This window comes from Rhinatrema bivittatum, chromosome 7, assembly GCF_901001135.1.
Source record: "Rhinatrema bivittatum chromosome 7, aRhiBiv1.1, whole genome shotgun sequence".
Lineage (NCBI taxonomy): Eukaryota > Metazoa > Chordata > Amphibia > Gymnophiona > Rhinatrematidae > Rhinatrema > Rhinatrema bivittatum.
The window spans coordinates 264,444,384-264,459,621 of NC_042621.1; the positions used below are offsets into that span (position 1 = coordinate 264,444,384).

The 15,238-nt window shown below is 48.3% G+C and overlaps 1 protein-coding gene across 2 annotated transcripts in view; it reads right to left on the reverse strand.

Annotated features, from left to right (window-relative positions):
- LCOR (ligand dependent nuclear receptor corepressor) overlaps positions 1–15,238 on the reverse strand; it is a 459,578-nt gene that overhangs the window by 376,657 nt on the left and 67,683 nt on the right. The window lies entirely within an intron of this gene.

The window sequence follows — 15,238 nt, forward strand, 5'->3', positions numbered from 1 at the left end:
TGCGTATAGTAGGCCTAAGTTCCAAGGACGAGCAAAGGCGTCCTTGGCTGGCTGGTTCTTCTGTTTGTCTAGAGAACAGAAGTTGTCCACTTTGTGATTTAGATGTGACGCAAAGAGGTCTATTGTTGGTTGACCCCAGTTTTGAAATATCCTGGTCGCTACTGAGGTATCCAGTGACCATTCGTGCGGTTGGAACTGACGACTGAGTTGATCCGCCACTACATTGTGAATGCCTACTAGATAAGTGGCCTGGAGAAATATGGAGTGGTTTAGGGCCCAGTCCCAAATCTGTGCAGCTTCTTGACAAAGGAGATACGAACCTGTACCTCCTTGCTTGTTGATGTACCACATGGCTACTGTGTTGTCTGTTTGGATGAGAACAGTCTTGTGTGAAAGGCAGTCCTTGAATGCATGCAGTGCATAATGTATAGCTCGAAGTTCCAGGAAATTGATATGGAAAGTTGCTTCGAGTTTTGTCCAAGTTCCCTGGGTTTGGAGATTGTCTATGTGAGCTCCCCAACCCAAGGTGGATGCATCTGTAGTTAACGTTATCTGTGGGACTGGTTGTTGGAAGGGTAGGTGCCCTTGCGCAAATTGTCCTTGTTTACCCACCAGAGAAGTGAGGAACGTAGTTGGTGGGTTACTTGGATTGAAGAATGTAGTGGTTGAATGGCTTGGATGCATTGTGCTCTCACAGTCCATTGGGTTACCCTCATGATGAGCCTTGCTAGAGGTGTGACATGAACTGTAGAGGCCATGTGGCCTAATAAAGTTAGAAACTGATGAGCTGTTGCTTGTTTCTTTGAGTGAATCGAGTTTGCCAACAAGGACAATGTTTCTGCTTGATTCTCAGGTAGAAAAGCCTTTGCAAGGATGGTGTTCAGTTCTGCTCCTATGAAATGGAGCAGATGAGACGGTATGAGATGGGACTTTTGCTAATTGATGAGAAAACCCATGGAGTGAAGTAGAGCATTTGTTCGATTGAGAGAAATTATTGCTCCCTGTTGAGATTGACATCTGATGAGCCAGTCATCTAGATATGGGAAAACATGGACACTTTCCTTGCGTAAGTGTGCTGCTATTACTGCCAGACATTTGGTGAATACCCTGGGAGCAGAGGCAAGTCCGAATGGCAGTACTCTGTATTGGAAATGTTGATGGCCCACCATGAAGCGCAGGTATTTGCGATGAGGAGGGAATATTGGTATGTGAGCGTAAGCGTCTTGAAGATCCAGAGAACAAAGCCAGTCTCCTTCTTGAAGAAGTGGGAGCATGGTGCCTAGAGAAACCATCCTGAACTTCTCTTTCTTTAGAAATTTGTTGAGATTTCTGAGGTCGAGAATGGGATGTAGGCCTCCTGTTTTCTTTGGAATGAGGAAGTAACGGGAATAGAATCTTCTGCTCTGCTGAGTCCGAGGTACTAATTAGATAGCCTTGGCTCTCAGAAGGGCGGATAATTCTGCTTGTAGATGAGGTAGCTGAGATTTTTGCCGTGGGCAGAAACTCTGTGGAGAATCTGGTGGAATGGAGAGAAAATTTAGTTTGTAACCATGGGCGATTATAGAGAGTACCCATTGGTCTGTTATTGTTTGCCAGTGTGTGTAAAACTGGGATACTCTTCCCCCCACTAGAAGATGTGTTTGAGGATTTAAGGGTGTGGTTGTTCTCTGGTTTGATTCTCAAAATCCCGCCGCTGGGCCTGACTGAGGCGGAGGTTGCGTGCGAGAAGCTCTAGGTCAGGGGTCGGGAACCCATGGCTCGCGAGCCAGATATGGCTCTTTTGAGGGCTGCATCTGGCTCGCAGACAAGCATCGCCACACTTTCCAGTCCCCCGCTGACCCAGCTGCTCCCCCGGTCCTCCTCCGCCCGGGCTTAAAATGCTGTCAGCCTGGGTGGAACAAGGCAGGACAGCTGGAGTCAGCGGCACCGGCGTGCTCTCTTCTTCCCGTCCCGCCCCCCCCCCCCCCCCCCCCGCGGCCCGGAAGTGGAGAGCATCGGGTGGTGCGCGACGAAAAGAAGACTGCAGCGCGGCTCGGAGGAAAATGAAGAGCTTCAACTGCGGCTGATGGGACTCCGCCTCTGCGAGGGCTGAAAATGAAGGAGATTAGCATTGGGAGGAGGCTGCTGCTGCCGCGAGTTCCCGGGGTGGGGGTGGGGGAGAGAGAGTGAATGAGCGACCAAGCATGTGTGTTTGAGATCCTGTGTGTGTGAGTGAGAGATTGCATGTATGTGAATGATTGAGAGCCTGTATATGTGAAAGAGTATGCCTGTGATTGAGAGCCTGTATATGTGAAAGAGTGTCTGTGATTGAGAGCCTGTATATGTGAAAGAGCGTCTGTGATTGAGAGCCTGCCTGTGAGAGAGAGAGCATGAATGTAAGTTTACCATTGGGAACCTGTATGTGTAAGTTTGTGATTGAAAACCTGTTTGTGTGAAAGAGTATGTGTGTATGATTGAGATCCTTTGTGTGTGAGAGAAATCATGTGTATGTATGATTAAGAGCCTGTGTGTATAAGTAAGAGAGAGCTTGTGAGTCTGTGTGTGATTGAGAGCTGATTTAGGTGAGGGAGCATGTGAGTATGTGATTGAGAGCCTGTGTGTAAATGAAAGAGAGGACATGTTTGTAAGCATGTGAATGAGAGTCTGTGTGTGAGAGAAAAAGACAGCATGTATTTATGTGATTGAAAGCCTGTGTGTGTGTAAGCATGAAAAGATAGACAGCATGTGTGTAAATGTGTAATTAAGAGCCTATAAGTGAGAAAGAAAAAACATGTGTATATGTGAGTACTGAGAGCATGTGTGTATAGGTGTGTCATTGAGAGCCAGTGTGAGAGAGAGACCTGGTATGTGACAAAGGAGAAAGTTCCAAGCAAACCACCCCGCCTCCTGCTAATTCAGAAGAATCTCAGGACACCTGGATATCAAACGTTCCCAGGTATGCAGAGCAGAAAAGATTTTGTATCCTTATTTTTCATTACTGGGTCTTTGTGTCTGCTATTTTGAAATATTTTGTTGGTATCTGGAAATGTTTTATATGAGTTTTTAATTATTGGATATTCCACTCAACAGCTGTTTCGAAATATGTTCTTTTTGTTAGCACAGTTTTACTGCTGATGATTTTATATTTCTTGATTTGTTTTATAAGGATGGGTGATGTTTCTTTTTTCCTTTGTTACACTGCATACAGAGACTCTGGCTTGTTGCAGTTTCCAATTCAGTTTTTTCTGCATGCTTCTTGTTATGCGTTTTGGTCTCTTTATTCTATGTTAGGTGAGGGACAGCACGTGATTCAGGTGAGGTTTTCTGCTGGCGTGTAGTTTCTGTGTAGGACTCTATAGCAGCCTGACTTGGTCCGTTTTCCTAATAGGAGATGTATTGGTGTCTTAAGGCCTGGTGTAATATTTTCAGAGACTTATTGTACTTTAAAAGTGTGATCTTACATAAAATGCACACATTTACTTGTATTTAGTTTTAAACATATTGTATGGCTCTCATGGAATTACATTTTAAAATGTGGCGTTTATGGCTCTCTCAGCCAAAAAGGTTCCTGACCTCTGCTCTAGGTTGTCTTGTTTGGGAGCGTTGTTGAGGCCTAGTAGGTCTACTCCTGGAAGTTTGGGAGTAGTATCTTCGTGGCCTGTAGTAAGAACGCCTAGGCTCCCTCCGGGGTAGGCGTCGTAATTGTGCAGAGGTATCCTGAGGCATTTGGGACAGCTGACGTAATGTTTCAGTTTGGTCCTTTAGCTGTTGGACTGCTTCCTGGTAGGGGTGTGCATTCGTATTGAACATAAATGTAAAACGCTACTTTTTTTTTTTTTTTTTTTTTTTTTAAACTTAAAAAAGTGATAGGACATAAACGATCGGATTTCCAACTTATTCAACATAGCTATGTTGAATAAGTTGGAAATCGCGATTGTTGATCCAAAATAAAAATTTAAACCCCTCACCTTCCTTAATCCCCCCCCAAAGACTTACCACAACTCCCTGGTGATCCAGCGAGGAGTGGACGCCATTTCTGAAAGCCTTTCCGAGGAGCACGTGACGTCGGTGTCACGTCAGAGTGACGCGGCGTCACGTGATTCCCCGCGGGTTCGCGCCGGAACGCTCGTTCGGCCCAAAAGGAACTTTTGGCCAGCTTGGGGGGGCCTCCTGACACCCCCAAGCTGGCCAAAGGTTCCTTTTGGGCCGAACGAGAGTGCCGGAGGGAACCCGCGGGGAATCACGTGACGCCGCGTCACGCCGACGTCACGTGTTTCCCCGCGGGGGTGGCTTCCGGGATCCTCGTTCGGCCCAAAAGGAACTTTTGGCCAGCTTAGCTGGGGAATCACGTGACGTCGGCGTGACGCGGTGTCACGTGATTCCCCGCGGGTTCCCTCCGGCACCCTCGTTCGGCCCAAAAGGAACTTTTGGCCAGCTTGGGGGGGCCAGAGCGTTCCGGCGCGAACCCGCGGGGAATCACGTGACGCCGCGTCACTCCGATGTGGCGCCGACGTCACGTGCTCCTCGGAAAGGCTTTCAGAAATGGCGTCCTCGACCCCGCTGGACCACCAGGGAGTTGTGGTAAGTCTTGGGGGGGGGGGGGGATTAAGGAGGGTGAGGGGTTTAAATTTTTATTTGCACATATGGACATATACTCAACTCATTGAATTCTGTTTATGTCCATATTGACGGCAAATGGGACCCCCTTTGGACATATGGCATATGAACTTAAACTTTTGCTCTGCACATCCCTACTTCCTGGACCTTGTCACCAAATAAATTATCTCCCAAACATGGCAGATCCACAAGTTTTTCCTGGACCTCAGGCCTGAGATCCAAGGCCTTGAGCCATACATACCTGCGAGCAGTAATCCCAGCAGCTGCAGTCCTGGAGGCAGTATCAAAACTATCATAAGCTGCTCTCACTTCATTTTTCCCTGCTTCTAGGCCTTTGTTCACTATGGCCTGTGCTGGTTCTTGAAACTGTGCAGGTAAAGAGTTTATAAATTGTTCCATCTGCTTCCATAACTCTCTGATACTGTGTCATGTAAAACTGGTATGCAGAGATTCTGGAATTTAGAATTGCAGCCTGGTACACCTTTCTTCCCAAAGAATCGAGGAAGCGGTGATCCTTACCTGGAGGAGTTGAAGAGTGAGGACGAATAAGTCTTGATTTTTTCTGGGCAGATTCAACTACCACTGAGTTATGTGGTAGTTGTGTCTTTTGGAAACCAGGTGCTGTCTGTACCAGATAAGTGAAATCTACCCATTTGTTTACTGCTGAAACTGTAGAAGGGAGCTCCCAAATCCGGTGTTGTAGATCTAAAAGCACCTCATGAATTGGGATGGCCAAAACTTGTTTGGGTGGATCTACAAATTGCAAGACCTCTAGAATATGTTGTCTAGTGTCTTGTTCTGTTGCCAATTTAAAAGGAATGGTATCTGCCATGTCCTGAATGAAATTGGAAAATGACAGGTCTTCAGGTGGGGACTTTTTCTCGGTTCCGGTGAAGAAGGTTCCGACAAAGTCCTCAGAAGACGTGTTTGTCCCGTGGCTATCCCAGGAATAGTCATCATCATCCCTACAAGGAGATTTTGTGATGGATTTGGGTGGTAAATGTATTCCTGATGGACCTGGTAGTGGGTCATCGATGGGAAGTAATGGAGGTGTCTGTTGCTCCGGTTTCTTCGGTAAAGTGTCGATGACATTTTGATACCGTTGCAGTAGACGCTGGAAGAAAGCTAGATCTTGAACTTCTGGCTCTTCCGGTGCTGGCTGCACCATCGATGGAATAGCCGCCGGAATCGATGTCGAAGGTGGTCGTCTCAGTGTTGAAACAGCCGTCGGCGGAGTTATCAGAATCGACGTCGAAGAGGTCGATAGCAGGTGTGCGTATATCGATGTCGACGCAGTTATTATTCTGGGTGTCTACATCGAGTCACCTTTTGTCCTCGGTGCGAAAGTAGACACTGGCATCGGTGGTCCCACCGGCATCGATGCTGGGAGCATCGGCATAGACGAGCCCGTCGGAATCAATTGTTGTTCCATGAAAGCCTTTGATAACGCTTGTCTGAAGATATCAGACAATTCCGACGTTACAACTGATGGTACCAGAGCAGTTGTAAGTGGTGGCGGAGGTGGAAGTGTAGGATCCGGTGCAGAGCCCTGCAGAGGATCAGGAACCGAAGACGGAGGATGAGGTCCAGACGCCGATGTTTCCTCGGTCCGTGGCCGCTTCGCCATCGATGGCTCCTGGGAAGCGGGTTCGGTCATCGATGGTCGCCGATGTCGATGATTGTGTTTTATCTTTTGAGGGTCGATGGATTTCGATGATGATGAAGGCGACGAAGGATCCCCCGATGGCCCTGGGCAAGGTTTAAGTAACAAGCACTTAGTCGCTCCAGCCGGAGACGACTTCGATGATGCCGAAGGAGATGGGATGAGCTAAAGACAGAACAGATGTTCCATTTTTTCAAGTCGAGCTTTGCGGCCTTTCTGTGTCATCTCGGCGCATTGTGGGCAGTTATTTACCTCATGTTTTTCTCCGAGGCATAGCACACATTCGATGTGCAGGTCGGTAATCGACATTTTCCGAGCGCATACAGGACATTTTTTTTTTTAAACCTGTAGCCATATTTCCCGCCAACAGCCGTCGAAAAGAAACGAGAATTCGTGAGAAATAATTTCCTTCAAATGAAGGGAATTGAGACAGAGGTACTCACCAGCCGGTGAAAAAATTACCCCTCGAGATCTGTGAGAGAGAATATCGCTGACTTTATAGTAAAAAAATTGTGTTGAGAGAATCTCAACGGCTCCTATCCCGCGATGCCTACAGCAGCGCAGAAAGACGAAGACTGAAGAGAGACACCTGTGGCAGAGAATATCATAGCATGCTGGGCATGCTCAGTGGCACCACAGTGCCAGTCAAAAGTTTCTAGAAACTTTGACAGAAAACTTTCCCGCACTAGGGCTCCGTTGGTGAAGTCACCCATATGTGAGGACTAGCATCCTGCTTGTCCTGGGATAATTTAATTTTCATGAGTTTTTAAATTGGATGTTATTCTATTTATCAGTTGTTTTGAAACAATATTCTGTTTATTAATATAATTTTAGAATTTTATTTCTTGAGGAATGTACAAATATAAACATGCAGACAAAAACTGAACTGACAACAGCAATAAGCCAGTGCAACAATGGAAAAACAAGAACATTTAACTTTATGGTCACTTTATTCTGTATTTGGTGAGCATCTGTGTTCTGCAAGTGTGACCAAGGTAAGGGTATTCTGCAAGCTTGTAGTTTGTGTAGGGATCCATAGCAGCTTTGTTTGGTCTGTTTTCCTAATAGGAGATGTATTGGTGTTTAGGGCCTGGTTTAATATTTGTAGTGTTGCCTTTTCATAGGTAAGGTTGTTACTGTTTGAGTGCATTCCATAATACAGATACAACTTTTACAGATTAGTATGTGTGCATTATTGCAGATTCTAGGTGCTATATTTCTGTTTCCATTTCTCCAGTTTTGCCCTGCATGCAGAGTGGATTTTTTTTGGGTTTCAATTCCAGTTTCTGTTTCCATATTTGTGTTCTGTGGTCTTTCTGTACTTGGTGAAGGTCTCATCTGTGTGTGACCAAAGTGAGGTATTTACTAGCATGTAGGCATTTGTATGTTTTATTTATTGTGTTTTCTCCATAGGCCATGCATTGGTGGTAAATTGTTGTCTTTTCCTAAGTAGGGCTATTGCAACTAGTAGTAAAGTTTGTGTTGCTGTTACTGATATAACACCAGAAATATCTTTTTTTGTATGGTGAGTTGTATGGGGAATGTCCTAGTTCTGCACCAGGGGGTGTCAGAGGAATTCCTGTGGATGCACAGAACATGTTTATATTTAGTTCCGTGATGGTCACGTGATTAGTGTGTCACATATGTGAGAACCATCTGTCAAGGGTGTCCCTACAGAAAAAAAAAAAGTTGAGAACCAGGGCTCTGGGATTCCCTAAGACATGCTGTAATTGCTGGAGTATTTGACTTATTCCTCAGTAAATTGTTGACTACAAAAATATAAGACCTGCTTTAGTTTTTGTGTGTAATCTCTGACTACAAGGATTTAACAGATCCCTTTGAAGATCAAACAGTTCACTTGAAGTAAAGGGCTACTGGATCTTAATCAGATTACAACCTATAAAACAATTGTTAAAAGTTTGGAATAAGTGTATGTCATCCTATTAAGAGAAAGAAAGTTGCATAACCGGTATTAATTTAACAGCATTCCAAGGACAGCAAAATATGAGTCTATATAAGTGGATGAGGCCATCCGCCAGAGCCTAAGATGGATGACTTTTAGAAGCTTCAGTGCTTTTTACATGCTACTACTGAGCATGTGTGAGACAACCTGCATCACTGCCATTTAGTCTTCTATAAAGTTTATATAAAAGCCAATTGCTAAAAAGGGCAAATGGGTTTGTGTGGACTGGTATCCTGTAATCCTCAGAGAGCACCTATTACAGACAAGCAACTTTTTTTTTTTTTTTTTTTTTTTTTTTTTTTTGAGGATAATAAGAATAGTATTTCCCACAAATGGGGATGATCTAGCTAGCGGCTGCCCTTGAACTAAAACAGGTAAAAATAAAAATGCCAATGAGCAATGGAGAAATTACTTACCTGATAATTTCATTTTCCTTAGTGTAGACAGATGGGTATAGTATACTCCTGATAACAGTTGGAGACAGATCAGATTTCAATCTGACGACAGCCCTAGTACATATACCCCTGCAGGACGCCATGCTCTTCAGTATTCTCTTCGAAAACCAATTGTGGAAAAATGTGTGACTGAATAACTTGATTAACTTGGTTAACTTGAACTGGTAGATGTGGTTATAGCCGGAGACCGCCAGTGCACTCAACCGAGAAACGTCAACACCCAGTAGGTATGGGTGTCCTAATTAGAGGGAAGCTTGGCTTACCTGTGTTTGTCTTGCTCTCGGGGATTGTCCCCCGAGGTTTCCACGATTATCGGCAGCCGTGGGCGGGATGCTGAGTCCATCTGTCTACACTAAAGAAAACGAAATTATCAGGTAAGTAATTTCTCCATTTCCTAGCATGTAGTAGATGGACTCAGGACCAATGGGATGTACAAAAGCTACTCCTGAACCGGGTGGGAGGCTGCCTGTGGCCCACTTAGTACTGCCCTTGCGAATGCTGTGTCCTCCCGAGCCTGAACATCCAGGCGATAGAACCTAGAGAAGGTATGAATGGAGGACCATGTCGCCGCCTGACAGATCTCGGCAGGTGACAGCATCTTGGTTTCCGCCCAGGACACTGCCTGGGCTCTAGTGGAATGGGCCTTGACTTGTAGAGGTGGAGAGGCTTGCCTGCCTCTACGTAGGCCACCTTGATAACTTCTTTGATCCAGCAGGCTATGGTTGCCCGTGAGGCCGCTTCCCCTTGTTTCTTCCCGCTGTGAAGGACGAAGAGGTGGTCCGTCTTTCGTATGGATTCCGACCTTTCCAGATATCTGAGTAGGAGTCTGCCGACATTAAGATGGTGAAGGTGGCGAGATTCTTCCGAGTCCTCATGCTCGTCTGGCGATGGCAGAGAGTTTGGTTTAGATGGAAGTGAGAAACCACTTTTGGGAGGAAGGAGGGAACCGTACGTAGCTGTATGGATCCCGGTGTGAACCTGAGGAAGGGTTCTCAACAGGACAGTGCTTAAAGCTCGGAGATGCGACGGGCCGAGCAGACTGCCACTAGGAATGCAGTCTTCAGTGTTAGTAGTCTGAGGGACAGACCATGGGTGGGTCTGAAGGAAGCTCCTGCTAGGAAGTCTAAGACTAGATTGAGATTCCATAAAGATACCGGCCACTTCAGGGGTGATCGGATCTGTTTGACCCCTTTCAGGAAGCGGGACATTCGGGTGAGAGGCTAGGCTGCCGCCCCTCACCTTGGCTCTGTACAGGCCAACGCGGCCACCTGCATCTTGATGGAGTTGAGAGACAACCCCTTCTGTAAACCGTTCTGCAGGAATTCCAGAACCATGGGAATTTCGACTGTTCACACCAGGCTTTGAATATTCTCCATATCTGTATGTAGGTTAGAGATGTGGAAAACTTGCATGCTCAGAGCAGAGTGTCAATCACTGCCCCTGAGTATCTGCTCTTCTTCAGACGTGTCCTCTCAATGGCCAGACCGTAAGAGAGAATAGAGTTGGGTCTTCGTGGAGGATCGGGCCTTGTTGGAGCAGATCCCTGAGAGGACGTAGAGCATGTCTGCATACCACAGCCTTCTTGGCCAGTCCGGGACCACTAGAAGTACTGGTCCCCCTGTGGTGTTCTATCTTGCGGATGATTCCGCCCAGTAGCGGCCAAGGTGGAAGGTGTATAGCAGGATTTCCTGTGGCCAGGTCTGGACGAGAACATCGATCCCTTGAGATTGTGGTTCCCATCTGCGACTGAAGAAGTTGGGAACTTGGGCATTTGACCAGCTTGCCAGGAGATCCATGGCTGGTGTTCCCCAGCGGTTTACTATCAACTGGAAGGCTGTGTTCGACAGCCTCCATTCCCCTGGGTCAAGACTGTCTCTGCTGAGGTAATCCGCAGTGACGTTGTCTTTTCCCACGATGTGGGCGGCTGAGATCTCTTGTAGGTTTGATTCTGCCCACACCATTAGGGGGTCTATTTCCAGGGACACCTGTTGGCTTCTGGTTCCTCCCTGGCGGTTGATGTAGGCCACTGTTGTGGCGTTGTCAGACATGACTCTGACCGATTCGCCGAGTCTGTGACTGAACCGCAAGCAGGCTAGCCCGACTGCCCGTGCTTCCAGTCGGTTGATGTTCCATCCCGACTCTTCCTTGTCCCATTGCCCCTGGGCGGTCAGTTCCTGGCAGTGGGCTCCCCACCCTCGTAGACTCGCATCCGTGGTGACCTGGATCCAGGTCGGCAGGGATAGCCTTACTCCCTTGCTCAGACTGTCTTCTTGTAGCCACCATTGTAGCTGGGTTCGAACTTCCTCCGGGAGCTGGAGGCGAACAAAGTAATTCTGGGACATCAGATTCCATTGTGACAGTAGGGAACGCTGTAGGGGTCACATGTGAGCTCTTGCCCATGGGACCACTTCCAGTGTGGATGTCATGAGACCGAGGACTTGGAGGTAGTCCCACACCTTGGGGCGAAGACTGTTTAACTGGTTTCGCAATTGGTTCATCAGCTTTGTTCTCCTTGTAGGAGTCAGATTGACCTTATCTTGTCTGGTGTCGAACCGGACTCCCAGGTATTCCAGAGATTGGGAGGGCTGCAGACAGCTCTTGTTTGTATTGACCACTCACCCACTCACCCAAAACTCTACTGTGGAAGGTTCCACAGTAGAGTTTTGACTCTGGTGGTCGCCTGATGACTTTCCTCTGGGGATTTTGCCCTGATTAGCTAAGCGTCCAGATACGAATGTACGAGGATTCCCTTCTTTCCTCAGTGTCGCCACCGCTACAACCATGATTTTGGTGAATGTTCGGGGTGCTGTGGCTAGCCCGAAGGGTAGTGCCCGGAACTGGTAGTAGTGGTCCAGGATCGCGAAGCATAGAAAACTATGATGCTCGTGGTGGACCGGGATGTGCAGATAGGCTTCTGACAGATCCAGGGATGTGAGGAATTCTCCCAGCTGTATCGCTCTTATGACCGAGCATAGGGTTTCCATGCGGAAGCAAGGGACCTTCAGGTGACGGTTGATGGACTTGAGGTCCAGGATGGGTCGGAACGTACCCTCTTTCTTGGGAACAATAAAATAGATGGAATAGTGCCCAGTATTTTGTTGTTGCGTGGGCACCGGCATTATGGTCTTTAAGGCGAGCAATTTGGTCAGCGTGGTTTCCACTGCCCATCCTCTTGGAGAGGTAGTGGCAGAGAGATTACACAAATTAGTCCGGAAGAAGGTTGTGGAAGTCCAGATAATATCTCTCTCAAATGATGGTTAGGACCCACTTGTCCGAAGTTCTCTCGACCCATCTTTGTAAATAGGGCAAGCCTGCCCCCTATGGCTTCTTCCTGTGGATGAGCCGGCTGATTTTCATTGCTGGGTGCAGCTGGGGCCTGGGCAGAGCCAGCTCCCCTTTTGTTGTGCTTGTTCCGAAAGGACTGGCCCCTGCCTGTGGGGCGTGATGTTTGATATGTACTTTTGTACGGTTTGAAGCGCTGAGATCCCCTGCCCTTAGATGTTCAGAGCGAGGGGTGCTGGCTTCTCTTGTTCTTGTCCTCCGGTAGCTGCGGTAGTGGGGATTCGCCCCATTTGTCGGCTAACTTCTCCAGTTCGCTTCCGAACAGGAGGGTTCCCTTAAAAGGCATTCTGGTGAGTCTAGTCTTGGACGTCATGTCGGCCGACCAGCTTCGGAGCCAGAATTGTCTTCTGGCTGCCAAGACGGATGAAACGCTTCTGGCTGCGGTGCGTACCAGGTCGGAGGTCGCAACCATGAGGAATGATACTGCTGGTTCTAGTGCTTCGACAGGTGTGGTGGCATGCCTGGTCTTAGATAAGCAGGCGCGTGTCACCATGGCACAGCAGGCAGCAATCTGTAGTGACATAGCTGAAACGTCGAATGACTGAGGATGGATTCCAGACATCTGTCCTGGGCATCTTTGAGTGCCGCTCCTCCCTCGACTGGGATGGTAGTGCGCTTAGCGACCGCGCAGACCATGGTATCCACTTTGGGGAAAGCCAGGAGATCTTTGGCAGTGGGGTCCAGGGGGTACATGGCTTCCAGTGTGCGCCCCACTTTGAACGTGGCCTCCGGAGACTCCCATTCCAGGTCAATCAGATGTTGAACGGCTTGCAAAGGAAAATGGCAGGAGGCCTGACTGAGTCCCTCGAGGAGGGGTTCGCCTTCGGTTCCCACTGTGGTACTTGTGCCTGGGATAGCGAGCTCTTTCAGACTATGTGCCACAAGGTCTGAAAGCTAGTCTTTGGCGAAGAACCACCTCATGGTTCAGTAAGGTTCAGTTCCTGGAGGGATTTCTCCTTCCTCCAGGGAGTCTTGATCCTTGTTCGAGGTGTCCATGTCCCCTATATTGGGGCTTTGAGGTGGGAGGGGCACTTCCCTGGGTTTAGAGGGCCCCGGGACGTTAGGGTCCTCTGGGGGAGGCTGTGGTTGTGTCATCGGGGGGCACCGGTTGCATGTGGACAAAGTTATGTAAGGCCTTTGAAGAATTCTACCCAGTAGAAAGATGCTGGGTCTAAATTGAGTGGCGCTGCGTCCCTGGAGAGCCCCGTGTGAGGGACGATCCCGCTGGGGGTAGCCAGATCCGGTGTACGGTCCGTGGATCCAGATCCCAGTGCTAGCTGGAGAGGACCCTGGCCTGGTTCACCCAGAGCCTCCTCGCACTGTAGACACAGGGCTGTGACCTCTTCGTGTTGTGCAGCTCTAATGTGGCATACTGGGCAGAGGCCCTGGGCCTTGAGCTTCTTGTCCGGTGGTGCCATGGATTGCATGCGCATAAAAACTCTGGTTTGTGCGTTCAAGCATACGCCGGGAGGCTGAGTTATGCGCTCCGGGTGCGCCAAAGTTGTGCGTGTAGGTTGGATGCGCGCTCAAAAGGATGCGCATGCTGCTGTGCGCACGGGATTTACTTATGCACCCGGTGCAGTTGAGCGTGTGGCTGAATGCCCGGCGCCCTTGTGCGCGTCGCTGTGCGCACAGCACTTATGCGCAAGTGATTTTGTGTGAATGGCTCACCTCTATGCGCACAGATCGAATCAGCGGACAGGGCGACGATCAAAAGGAAATGGCCACGGCGACCACACGAGCCATATGGCGACCACCTCGGAGGGTCTCCACATGGGAGGACCCTCGTATCGAACCGGGCTAGATCCCGGAAAGGGCTGATCAATCCGGTAGCACTGACGCCGGCTGGCGATCTTTGCGGCTATTTGAGCCTCAGAGACCGGAGACTTTTAAGAAGCTTTCTACCTTACCTTGTCTCGGCGTTTCCCGATCTCATTCCGGGTGGTCTCCAGCTGCAGGGGAGAGGGAAAAGTATCTTCACCGCCGTGCTCGAATTTGCACCCACTGCCACTCAGCCGCACCCGATGCTGGGGGCTAAGTCCACACAGGGGGCCGGCTGCTAGACCGAGGCCTACCTCTGAGAGATCGCGGAAATCACCTCAAGAATCTTGACTGGGGGAGGGACCCGTAGGTATCACCGCAGGAGAGTGGGCTCGTCTGTTTTTCTTCTTTGTTTTTGGTTAGAATACTCTAACGCTGTGCAAGCATGTATAGAGTCCCAAACTGCTATGGAGATGGAAAATACTGAAGAGCATGGAGTCCTGCAGACTTCAGATGGACTTCAGGACGCCAGATTGGTCCTGAGTCCATCTGCTACATGCTAGGAAAGAAGAAATTACTACTTCCCTGATAATTTCGTTTTCCTTAGTGTATACAGATGGACTCAGGTCAGTGGGTATGCATCTCTAGCAGCAGATGGAAATGGAGCAAACTGACATCACAGTATATATACTACTGCAGTGACATCAGCTTGTCAACATTCTCTTCAAAAGCAATTGTGGTCAGACTAGCAAAAAAAAAAAAAAAAAATCTTGATTAAAAACAGGAAACACAGAACTCTGACAATGAATGTATGCACCCCAATCTAGGGACTGGATGAACATTTACCAATAAGCCCCTGGAACATGTAGCCCCACAGGAGGACCATTAACACAATCACTCAGCAGCCAAAGGCGGGAAGCTGAGTCCATCTATCTACACTAAGGAAACCGAAATTATCAGGGAAGTAGTAATTTATCCTTTTCTAGCTTGTAGACAGATGGACTCAGGAACAGTGGGATATACCCAAGCTACTCCCTGAATAGGGTGGGAGGCTGCCTGCGGTCCAAGTCAACACTGCATGTGCAAAGACTGCATACTCCCAGGCCTGCACATCTAGACAATAATACCTGGAAAACGTGTATAAGGAGGACCACATTACAGCTCAGCAAATGTCAATAGGAGACAACAATCTAACCTCTGCCCATGATATTGCCTGAGCCCTAGTGGAACAAGCCCTAACCTGAGTAGGCAACGGTTTTTCAGCATCCACATACACAGCTGTGACTACCTCCTTTATCCAGCAAGCTATTGTAGCCCACGAAGCTGGAGAAAAGCAGGGCGAACCACGATGAAGGACAGACAGACTATCTTTCGGAAAGGTTTGGAAACTTCCAGATACCACACATGTCTCTACCGCCTCTCTTCCTCATCCAAGGATGGCAAGGAAATGGAAAGATT